General features: G+C 43.6%; 1 protein-coding gene across 1 annotated transcript in view; it reads right to left on the minus strand.

Annotated features, from left to right (window-relative positions):
* Positions 1-11,324, minus strand: part of TRPS1 (transcriptional repressor GATA binding 1) — a 210,395-nt gene extending 199,071 nt beyond the window's left edge. Inside the window, exon 1 of the mRNA XM_054283573.1 lies at positions 11,263-11,324. The gene's annotated coding sequence lies outside the window, so the exon portion shown is untranslated. The remainder of the gene's footprint in view (positions 1-11,262) is intronic.
* Between the last annotated feature and the right edge of the window lie 1,036 nt (positions 11,325-12,360).

The following is a 12,360-nucleotide window of genomic DNA, read 5'->3' on the forward strand; positions in this document are numbered from 1 at the left end:
CTGTCTGCCTACAAGCTATCAACTGAGACCTACCATTTGTAAAAAATTTTTTCAGAATATACTCATGTTTGTTGAGCTACCAAATTATGAAAACTTTTATTAAAAAAAAAGAAACCACAAACACACATATACATACATAAAAACCAAACAAACAAGTTACTTTCTTCTGTTTGTATGAAAATGCTCAAGAAAGTTGGTCAAAAATGCCCATATTTCCAATTCAAATTATTATTATTTTTTTAACTATCTTTTTTTGCAGTTAAAAATATAAAGCCAACAACTAATTGCAAAAAAATAAAATGCAAAGCAGTAAAACTCCTCACAGAAGAGCCAAGGGTTAACATCAACCTAAGAAATCACACATTGTGCAATTTATTTGATATTGTTAAAAATACTAACTGCTGAAAAAAAATCAGATGTTATAAAAAAACATTTTATGTACTATGCTGCAACTGTCTGCAATTTGGTTATACCAAAAGCACATTTTGTGGATTACGAAAGTCACTGCTTCCCTTGGCGTGACAAAAACACCCTGATGGCACGGCATGCAACCTTGCGAGGGCATTAGAGCCTGCTTCCATAGAGATGTACCTGTCACACCAGACCTTCGGTCCCTATTTCTACACAGCTGTCCCCCACTGCCATCTCTACAAGCCTTTCAGAGAGAAGTTGGTGAAGACAAGATAAAAACACGCCCGTGAAGCCAGTGAGAAGCAGCAGGGCACATAAGCAGGTGCATTTCCTACTTTTACTTTTCATTCCCCTTTGGGAAATGAACTGTTTTCCAACCACAATAATCACTTTTAAAGGTGACAGACCAACTGTGGTCCTGTTGAAGGGCAGCTTCATGCTGTGAAATATTCCTTTGACCATCCTGAATGGGGCAACAGAAAAGCACGGTGGCGCCTTACAAAATATTGTTACTGTGTCCTTAGTCCAGCAAAGTGCGGTAAAGTACCAAACTCCAGTAAGTGTAACATGAAGTCCCAAAAATCACAGTTCCCCCTCGGCAAGCTGCAACAGTTAGAGGTTGCCCCATGAGGACTGGATCTTACTCTAGATGAAGCTACGAGAAGTTTTGTCCCTTCCAAGTACAGGGAGAGATCAGAACCATAATCAGAGGAATTAATCAAACTTTGGTAGTATCTAAGTTACTGCCGGGTTGACAAACAAAGCAGGTTAGATTCACTTTTCCAAAAATTTGCCCAAAAAATCCCCATCCTAAACATTAAAAATAAATCGTCAAGTTATGCTAAACTTTGTTTTTCTGCTAGCAAAGCTTGTGTCACAAACTGAAAGACAGTGATGCAAAATGGATTCTTGCCTAGATTTGTAAATTTTTCCAGGAGTTGTAATATCCTGCATTTGATGACGTCATGAAACTAGTAAGTAAAAGTTGGTTTTCAATTTGTTCTACTTTTCCCTCATTAGTGTCTGTGTCAGAAACAGAATAAGAACCCTCATTAAGTCACATTAAATTCTTTAAACTCATTAAGGGCTCAGAGAAAGAACAATACAAACACTGGTGTTTTTGTAAAAAAATTATGCAACACAGATGGACTTCCATGTCCATGTATTTTTAGAATGGATGTATATGCGCAGGGCAGCCGAAGCCAGCGATCTGCATGAGGGAGAAACAGAGTAGCAGAGGCAGAGCACACCTCACCTATGACAGAATGACACTGAGACAGAAATGAATTATGCACAATCACTTCTGACCTGATATTGATGTGGCACTTCACGCTTTGTATCGTGAATTCTGGCAGAGCTGCAGTCAGTGCCATACTTCACACAACTTTTTAACTACAATTTTTTGGGACTTTCTACGGGGAAAAGACAACCTTGAGGGCCACGCAGCCAGCAGCAATCAAGTGGCAATCACATTTTTTGTCCACAGACTACTTTGATTGCAGCTGCTGTAGCCTAACATACTATCTGATTGCAGTTGAAGATACATCTACTAGTCATGCATATGGACTTACACGTAAGATACAGGTGTGTGCAGAGTTTCAACAGTCTTGGAGAATATCTCTGGGTGTGCAAAGGGTGGGTATTTGTTAGAAGATTTATTGTAGCTGAATGACTCAGATATATATGCTGTTGATAACTTCTGATCTTACCCCCCATAAGACTGGAAATATGAGCTCAATGCCACAAAATTATTTACATTCCTACAGTATGCTCAAACAACTATTACAGGATTAATTTAATCCATTACATTATTTTTTTTTCATGATAGACATAACATGCAAATAGGAGTTTAGTTCTAAAGAAAACTCCAGATCTGAGGAACGTAAAAGGAGACTAATTGGATGGCATAAATTTCAGATGGCTGTAGGAGGCCACAGAAAGAAAACAGTATATACAGTAGATGGGAGACATGAGTTAATGTTTCCTCCTTCCTACCACTCTAACAGCTGAAATGAGAGGTGGGAATTTCACTGAGAGCCCCCAGATTTCAGCCTCCAGAGCTGGGTGCCTGGGCAGCATGGGCAGGCAGCCTCTGTTCAGCAGCTCTCCTCTCCCATTGCTCCAGCAGAGGCAGATACTGTTTACCTGCAAGGCACATGGTAAGGCTAATCTATTTTCATAAGCTTTTCCCTCAGGTATTTGGGGCAAGGTTTAGTTTATTAATTTTGTGTGTGCATGTGTGTCCATATCAATCCGTGCAGGAGGAAAAGGCTCAGCAATGATCAACGTGTATTGCATTTTTGGTTTGTACTCTGTAACTGCAGCTGGCCAACGTCTGCTGAGTGTATTCAATACACCTAACACTGAGAACTCTACATAGAAAAGCAAACTATGTTCAAGTTCAGAAAGTGGACTTATCTTTCTTTCATTAACTGAACTCATGAAGCAAAGTTTCACCTGCATAATAAGTTTTTATGTTACACATCTCACAGCTTCTGTCTGAAGAGTGGTGTGTGAGAAAAGTCAAGAAGACTCATATGTTGGAAACACTGAAACCCTTCACCCCCAAAGAAAATTACTTTATTCTAACTCATTTAACTTTCATTAAACCACATCTGAATATAGGAATTTTAGGCACTACTTAACTTCAGTATCTACTTCAAACGTTTTTAGGCAAGTTGAGATTTTGGTTTTTAAAATAGTCCCTGTAATGTCACTGGGATATCCAAAACTAGTCTGCAAGGTATTTGGTTAGGCAGACCATGCCTTTTTCCCCTCTCTTTTTAATTAACTACTATCAAATATTCCCTTGTACCTTTTTTTTTTTTTTGTGAACCACCAACCTGTGTGTTTAATTTTTTAAGTTTCAGTATGTACTTCAGACTGCAGACTTTGCAAAGTAGGTCAGGAATACCCCAAAGGATACACATTTGAAGGCTACAGATAGCAGAACACACCATTTACGGCTTTGTATATACACATACATACACATTCTATATAATATAGGTAGATAGATTCAATGATTTAAACACACTACATCTATACTGTGTGTTTCAAGAACATTCAGATATTTACACTGTTAGATCACCACTCATTTTAGACTCACTCTAGTGCCAGCTGCCAAAAAAAGGTATACAAATCAAAATATGTTACCTTTGTTCAAACAATACTGCTGTTCATTATATAATAGAAACTGTCATGCTTAATCTTCCAGGAACCAAGAACTGGTACATTCTTGGATCAGAGGTGGCTTGAAATGGTTTGAGGCAAAACTGAAGCACACTGTTTAAGTAAATCTTGCTGATAAACATTAAGCGCATTGATTATTTTTAGCATAATCTTTTACGGGTGTTTTTTCCCAGATCTATTAATAAACTAAAAATGCTGGAATATTTTCAAAATACAGAGAGTATTGTTAAGTGTAATGGGGGATCTGAAAAGGATGCTTGAGAATAGACACCACAAAGAAGTAAAATGCGCCTATAAAAATTACACGTTGACTTTGAAAATACACCAAAACCTAATTTTTCCTTGAGCGCTCTCACTATTGTCCAAGTATCTCAATGCCTCCTGTGGGGGTACTAAGCTACAGGCTGTGATTTTCATTTTCCATTAGAGATGAAAAAATTGATACAAGCAGCATTCAAAAATACGTGTCCGTCACAATACAGAGAAATACAGAAAAAAATTGTAAAAATGCCTAAATTCTTGAGAGTTGGACCCTTTTAAAATCATATTTCAACCTGGGAAATTGATAAATTAAAAATACATACACTTCACTTATTGAGAAAAATCTGTTTTACAGCATTACTACTCCAGCACTTCTTCAGATTTTTAATCATTTTACAATTTCATCTTAAACAACATGGATTATACAGTATTCATCAGGCAGACACAATCTTCCTTACAGACAGACACAGACACACACAACTCTGCAGAGGCCAATCCTGCAGCTTTTACTGAATCCAAAGTCCCCCTGATGACAGTGAGTATTTTTCAAGAATGAGAACTGAAGGATCAGGCCCCAAAAGTGCTTATGAAGATGAGATGTAACTTCAACAGATTGAATGTTAGATTAAATCTCAAGATTGAGGCAAGACAAGTCTGGGGTTTAAACCCTAGGGAGGATTGACATTTAAAATGTTGCCACTGAATTATAGCTCTCCACATTGGGTGGGGTAACCTCCTACTGGGTGGAGTGTCTCCCCTAAAGGAAGGGAAAACTGGCACAAGCCAACTCAGTCTTTGAACGATTTTCCTACTTGCCAACTTATGAAGTCGTCCTGACGTCAACTTCATCAAGGAAGTCTATTGCCCAACTCCATCTTTTACTGTAGAAAGTTTGCTTGTGCTCAAAACCCCAGCAGATGTAGAAAAGAAATTAAGGAAAAGAGACAGAAAACCCTGAACAAAATAAAGAAATGAGGACAAAAATGTGTTAACTGGATTTTACGGTCATTTTTTAAAATCCTTTTGTTGGGCTTTCTTGTTTCTAATATCAAATTAATACAAATAGATACAGATCACTCGAAACTATTACTAAACATATTTTAAAATCTCATTTAGCTTTAAGACACGGGGTGGAGAAAGCACAGAAAGTGGACACTGAAAGATAACATCTCTTATGTGTTCTGCAATGGCTAGTTAGTATCTTCCTAATCAGCGTCACTAACAGGTGTAAAACACACTCATACTAGGAAAATAATATTCATTGAACAGCCATCAAAGGTATGTTTAACATATTATTTCTCTCTGAATCAAAATAAATTGTTTCTCTGAAAGAAGGAGTCAGGTGCTGGACAAGGCAGAAGGAATGCTGGGGGGTATAAAATTAAAGCAAAACAAAACAAAAAAAAAAAGGATAAAGCATCTCAAAGTGCCCATGGCAGGGGGGAAAAGTAAAAATCAGAAAACAGTTTAAGTTACCGTAACCTGAAATGCACCAGCCATCACAAAGAGCAATTGGAGAAATCCAGCAGAGCTCAGCAGGAAAGATTTTTAATAACAGATTGAAAAACAAGAATAAAAATAACTGCATCAACAGGGCCTTTCTTCCTCAGGCCACAAGCCCGTTTTTACTTGATATTTAAAAAAAATGCAGTTTGGCCACTAAAACCAATCCAGAACATTATTAAAAGTTAAAAGCTACCAATTACTTCTGTCTGTTCTTTTAAAGCAAAGTTTGGCATTACGTCAGTTGGTTTAAAGAAAACAAGAAAGAGAGAGAGAAAGAAGGAGAGAAAGTTTCCTGCTTGTATAAATTAAACCACCAGGGAAGGTGTCTAGCCACTTGTAAAGCATTTATTACTGGTTTTTAAAGGGCTAGTAACATTTTAAAAATTAAATATTTTAAAATAAATTTAAAGGAAAAGAGTAAAGATGATCTGAGCCTGGAAAGAAAGCAGACTTATGAGAAATTAGACATGCATCAACTGAAGCTAAGACAGTAAAAATTACTATTAGGACTAAACTTTGCAATTCAAAATAATTCTATTTTCAAGGCAGAAAGTCTTACTGTAGCTGCTGTACTCACACACATCCCTTACGAGACGGAAAAGTTCCACCGAACTTTATGGGATGGAACCAAGAGGGTTCTGCAGAAACGTCCTACGGAAGCGCCACCCGTGGCAGCGACGCAATCTTATGAAGCATTTTCTTTCAACAGCTTTTCTAAATCCACATACAGAGATCCCCAGCAGGAACTAGATTCCTTAGTTAATGCAGCAGGACCATATTAAAAATCACTGATAGAACAATTGGCAAGTTCTGTTAAATTTTAGATGTATTTCTCACTGGTGGTGTTATTATAAAATTTTAAAGAACCACTTTAAAGGTACTAGAAAATAAGAATCTGATAGCACATGAATAAAACATAATAGCTATAAGTTTCTTACACACAGCTGTGCCAGTTCACCTAAATCATAGTCTTCTAAACTCTGTGGTGCCAAATCAGAGGCTCCTCTGACTCCAGACAACACGTCAAGTGGAATGGTGTTCGGTTGTGCAACGCTTTTGGTGTGTGACAAAATGTCCACTGGGGATTTAAATCGAGACTAGGGGAGCTATCCTCCCACTGCTCCGTGTTTCATTTGTGCCTTGGTCTGCATGACAAGAAGTCAGAGGAATATGCCAGCACTTTGCTCCCCTCCCTGTGCTCCTCTGCCCCAGCAGCGTTTCTTGCGTTCTGGGCACATGTACAACTGGCGAAGGAGCTGCATTCTGGAAGGCCCTTTATTGATTAGGTGCAAAATAACATCAAGGAGTGAATAATAAGTATTATCTGAAAAATGTAGTTGCATGTCTTGCCCTTGTAAACATTTACTATTTAATGGTGTAATTGTACTTTAATCCTTCACATCATCTAAGTCTTTGTGCTTTTCTTTTAATTAGCAACACGCAATCCGAAAAAAGCAAAGCCCAGAAAGTTTGTACGCACCATAAAAAGCGCAAATAGTTTTAAAATTATCAAATATTCTTTCTTTGGATGTAAGCCTATCTTTTAAAGTCAAAAGAGAACTTCATTGGCACAGGGCAGGAAAAAAACTCCATAATTCATGACAATACCAAGAAAAAAAGTTCTTTTCCAGAAGGACTGGAAAGGGCACCTTTATTTATCTTCTGGACAGACAAAAATAATAGAAGCTAGACCAGATATGCTGTAATTAATGTATCCAAAGGTCAACAGGCAATGGTATTTATACAATAAATGGGTGCAGACTACGCTGGTTATAGTATTAATCACCAGTATTTGAAAATAGCATTGTTTTCTTACTAGGTAAGAACTTAAGAAAGTTTCAGAAACTTTTCTTTTTTTTTTTCCTCTTACCTGCCTGCTATTCTTTTTACCCAATTGTTTTTTAACTCATGAACTATAATATTTTGGACAAATATACCCAAGTTTACAGTTGCCCAGGACTGCCAAAAACAGACCCAGACTACCTCACTAGTTGTGTTGAGGAAACTAAATTAAGTAAGGGCAAACATCAACTGGAAAGTTGTCAGTTTACTGAATGAATGGCTTCATTTTACACACCAGTTAGAATACCTTAATCAGAATATATTTCTGTTCAAGGCCAATACTTTCACTACCAGGTGGCAGTTCGTTCTACTTGAAGCTGCATTAAAAATGCAATTCATTTCCACTATACTTTCACCTAACAAAAAGGGTTGTCAGATTCCCAGCCTATCATGTTCAAAAATATTTAAGCATAAACTTTCTCACAATGTTATATTTGGTGTTACCCACAAACCTTTATTAAAGCGATACTGCCAGTGTGGCTTCAGTTAAGATCTGACAATGTTTCCATTAAGATTATTACATTAAAATATTGTCAAGAGTTTGTAAGAAACATAAATATTCATATACATACAGCCCCCCCAGCCTTAGAAGGAAAGTTCCACATAAAAAGAAAAATTTAAATACGTACCAAAAGTTGCCTGGTTGCAATTACACTTTGGTTTTTTTCCTAAATGTCTCTGCTAATTTTTTAACTCTTTCACACTGTAATGTAAAATAGTTTTATTTCAAAGCAACTGGCTGATAAAGTGCTAAAAGAGGTAATTCGCATGAACAGAAAGTAATTAGTCATTGTTTGCACAATGCTTTGAAAATACAAAACCCAATGTGTCAACTAGCATTAAAATATAATACAATTGGAATACACAGATTTGACAAGAAACAATTGCATGTCACAGACACTCCAGTCCACAGACAAGAATTAGTACTTTGCTGTTATAAATGCAGTATCACGATATGTGGATAAGAGCGTTCTTTACACTCAGCCAGAGCATGCATGATAATAGTGTGCACCATGAAAGTTTACTACAAATGCTAGAGAAGATATTATTGAAAATAATCCTGCTATGGATTCATCAAATGTTACTGAATTTACTCTCACTGATAAAAATGTAAGTCAACCCATAAAGCTACCATATAAATTATACTAAAAATGCATTAAAAACATGAAAGGATAACCTGGCTGCCTCGCGTTTGATGCCCAAAGAAGTCTCAGATCTGTGAAGTTGTCATTTACATTCTTTTCCTTTATTAACAGTGCTATGAAAAAAAAAAAAAAGCTATGCTCTCACAGGCAAAGACTGCTCAGTGTTATTTGGAGTCTGTTTTAGAGGATCACAGGCAATACATGTAAACTTAAAAGCTGATGCAACTTTGCCCTTTACTTACTTTGTTGTGACTACGTATATGCAAAGTTTAAAACAGACAAAGTTATTATACACAACCAAAAAAAAAAAAAGCGATAATCAGACAGAACAGGGTGGATTAGGAACTGACTGTTTTCTCATGTCTAAACTCCCTTGATTTTAAAAAGGTGAAGCAGACTTCTGTTGTCACAGTCTGAGGATAAACTAGTATACAGGCACTGATGCACTACTGAACTTCAGAATCACTGATTCTTTGCGGCAAACCTCAGGCAGGTATACATTATTCAAGAGGAAAAAAGAAAAATACTTTTTTTTCCCATTACAGAGAAAGGTTCCACTTGTTTGGGTTGACCATATTATTAACAGACTTTCATTCAGTGGTTAAAATAGAAAGAAAAAAATCTTTCAAAGTGTTGATATCATTTCCAGACAGTCCTGTCAGCATCACAATTTACAGGAAATAGTTGATGTTCTCACACAAACCGTGTGTTTACTCATACACCCAGAGTACTTAAAAAAAAAAAAAAAACAACCTTCACTCTTTTGGAGGTTTTTTTTTTTTTAAATGTCACTCTGGTGGAATATCTGAGAGAGCTGTCTAACCTAACACACAGATTGTGAACATGAGGCAAACACAGACTGCAGTTCAGAAGACTACTGTAACTTTTATTCTCATTTTGTCCACGTCAGGAACTGGCTCTTACCACTACTTTCCTTTGCTGCCCCTTGCATTTTTAACTCTGGCAGTCTTCTCTAAATGTTCAGCTTTTACTAAAACCAACAGGAAAGTAACATGATGCCACCAACATCCACAGGATTCGGCTGCGCGTAGTTGAAGACAGCCCGAGTGACAAAAAAGTTTGATGGTTCCTTGAGAGACTTTACTGAACTCAATTAAATATAACCTGAGACGCATTAAATTATTGTCTCTTTCCATCAGCATTCAAAATGGGCTGCATAGTGTAAGAGCAGTGAAGGCAGCATGGGCTGAAGAGCAGCCTACATTTTCTTTGCTAGACAATCTTTCCCCCTCGGAAGGGACTTGTCGCCTTGGCTCCCCAAGAGCGCTGGGGTGACCCGGCTCCTGCTCTGCCAGGCAAGGTGCTCGCACTGGCGGAGAAGAAGCGATGGAGGGAAGACGTCTCTCCAGCTTATCACTTAGTCAGCTTAGCTCAGTCAGGGCACTGAAGAAGTTTGCCATTTGCAGATATAAAACACAACCGGTCGAGGAAAAAAAAAAAGATAAAGGAGACTAGCGGGCCCCACTAGAACCCGCGTAGGAGTGCCGGGGTGTCTGAGCTCCGTGATTTGCAGCAGGGAGGCAGATAAACAAAGTCCCCGAAATGTCAAGCCCCCTCAGGGAGCCTCTCGTGTCCCAGGGCAGCGCGCAGCGGCCGCAGTCCCGGGCCAGACCCTGCGCTGCCCCGCAGCCACGATCGCCCACCCGGCCCCGGCCGCGGAGCGCCCACCGCAGCGCTGCCCTCCAGCCCCGGCCTCGCCTCCATTCATTGCTCCCTTCGAAAGCCACACGCGGGTGGCTGCAGAGGGGGCAGCCCCCGTCGCAGCCCCCGGGCCGGGGGCGGGGAGGTGAGACGCTCCACGAAGTTGTGGCAGGCAGGGAGAGCCGGGCGCGGGGACGCAGCGCTGGCAGTGGGGCTTCGCCTTTAAGAAGGAAAAGTTTTACGTCTCTGTGTCTCTGATTAAAAAAAAAAAAAAAAAAAACCAAAAAAAACACCTAAACAAAAAAAAAAAAATCACCACCACCACTATGTCGCCTGCTACCCCGGTGCGACCGGGAGGGATCCCAAGCCCTTCTCCCGGAGCAGCACCGCTCCGCACTCGGCCTCTCCCGATGTGTCCCAGGGAAAGGAGAGGAAAAATAGGAAGGGAAAAAAAATTAAAAGGGAAAAAAACGGGGGAAAAAAAAAAGAAAAAAGTTTTTCCCAAACTTACTACTCTTCATGATGGTGTCTCTGTGCCCCGTTTGTCATGATCCCCATTAAAACTTCCAGCAGCGGCAGGAGCGGCAGGACTGTGCGACTGCAGCCCATCGGATGCGAACCCTCTGTGCTCGTCTTCTACTTCCACCCCCCGCGTCTCCCTTCCCCTCCCCCCGAGCGCCCCGGTGCCGGGGAACCGGCGGCCGCGGAGATAAGGCGCGGAGCGGCGCGGAGGGGAGGGCAGAGCAGAGCCGCACCAGCCCGCGGCCGCCGCCGCTCCCCTCCCCGCCTCCGCGCCGGGGGGCTGCTCCCCCTGCCCGCCGCCGCCGCTGAACTTGACCCTCCCGACTCCAGCGGGGCTACCGCCGTTTTGAAGTCGCCAATTTCCAGCCATCACACATGGCTTTGACCCTCCGGCGGGGGGAATGGGGGGCGCGGGGGGTGGGGGGTGATGCACCGAGAGAAGCCTGTGAAATCCGAGCAGCCCCCGTTGCCTGGGATTATGCCCACCCACCCGCCGCTTTTGTTGTTGTTGTTGTTGTTTTTATTTTTTTTTTTGGGGGGGGGGGTATTTTGGGGGGAGGGGGTGCACCCCGCTGCCCCCCCGGGCACACGCCACGCTGCCGCGGGCGCCGCGCCCCCGCCCCGCTGCGCCCCCCCCGCGCCCGCCACCGCCGCGCCGCCCCCGCCCGGCCCGCCGGCCGCGGCGCCCTCCCCGCCGCCCCCGCCCGCGCCCCCCCGCGCTTACCTGTTGATTAACCGGCAGCAACAGCCCCAGCAGCCTGGAAGATGGTGGAGCCGCGGCGCGAGCCATGAACCGTCTCCTGCTGCCGGCGGAGTTGGACGCGGATTATGTGGCGGTGGCCGGGGAGTGGGGGGGGCGGGGGGCCGCGGCGCCGCTGCCTCCCCCCTCGGTCCCGCTCGGCGGGGAGGGGGCGACGGGCCCGCCGGCGGGCGGTGCGGTGCGGCGCGGGGGCGGGGGCGCGGCGGGCCGGGGGGCGAGGGCCGGGGCACGGCGCGGCGGCCCCGCCGGCAGCGAGGCGGCGGCCTGGGAGCGCGGGGCGGCCGGCGCGTTATCGGGACTGTTATCGCTTGTCAGGACCTCCGTCTCCCCGCATTACGTCAGTTTCAAGACACCAACACTATTAATATCAAAGGAGCCTTCGCGGAGGAAAGCGCCACCCCAGACGGAGCGCCCTTAAAGAGACAGTGCAGGCGGCCCCGCCGCGCGGCCCGCGCCGCCCCCCGCCGCCGCCTCCGCCCGCCGCCGGGCCACGGCCACGGGCAGCGCGGGCCGGGCCCGCCGAGCCGGGCGAGCTGAGGGGGCGCGTCGCCCCGCGGCCGCGGGGACTTGCGCCGAGTTGGAGCAGGGATAGCCGCAGGCCACAGGCGCGCCCCCAGCGCGGCCCGCGGCAGGCGGCTGTGCCCGCGGCTGTCACTGGGACCCGCGGCTGCCCTGCAGGATTGGAAACGGTGGCGGTGGGGTAAAAGGCGCGACCCACGCGCGCCGGTAGCTGCCGCCCTCGGGAGACCCCAGCCCTGCAGAGTCGGTGTCACCTCTCTGCCTGCCCCGTGCCCCCCGTTTGTGTGCGGGTGCTGAGGCGGGTGGGCAGGCAGTTCCCAGGCTGAGCGATGAACAGTCCCGTTACCGCCCGCGCTTTGATACCGGTCGCAGGTCAGCCTCGAGCCCATCCGAAAAAAACCTCACAAGTTTTCCTCCTCGTGCAGAACTTTTTCAATTCGAAATACTCTTATATCCCCCATACTACGAACTGCCAGAAGTCTGCATGTCAATGTAAAAACTGTCTCCAAGGAGAACCAGTACATAAAAGGTTCCTATGAAAGG

Source organism: Melozone crissalis, unplaced genomic scaffold, assembly GCF_028551555.1.
Source record: "Melozone crissalis strain CALT ecotype California unplaced genomic scaffold, PUWL_Pcris_2 ptg000002l_1, whole genome shotgun sequence".
Lineage (NCBI taxonomy): Eukaryota > Metazoa > Chordata > Aves > Passeriformes > Passerellidae > Melozone > Melozone crissalis.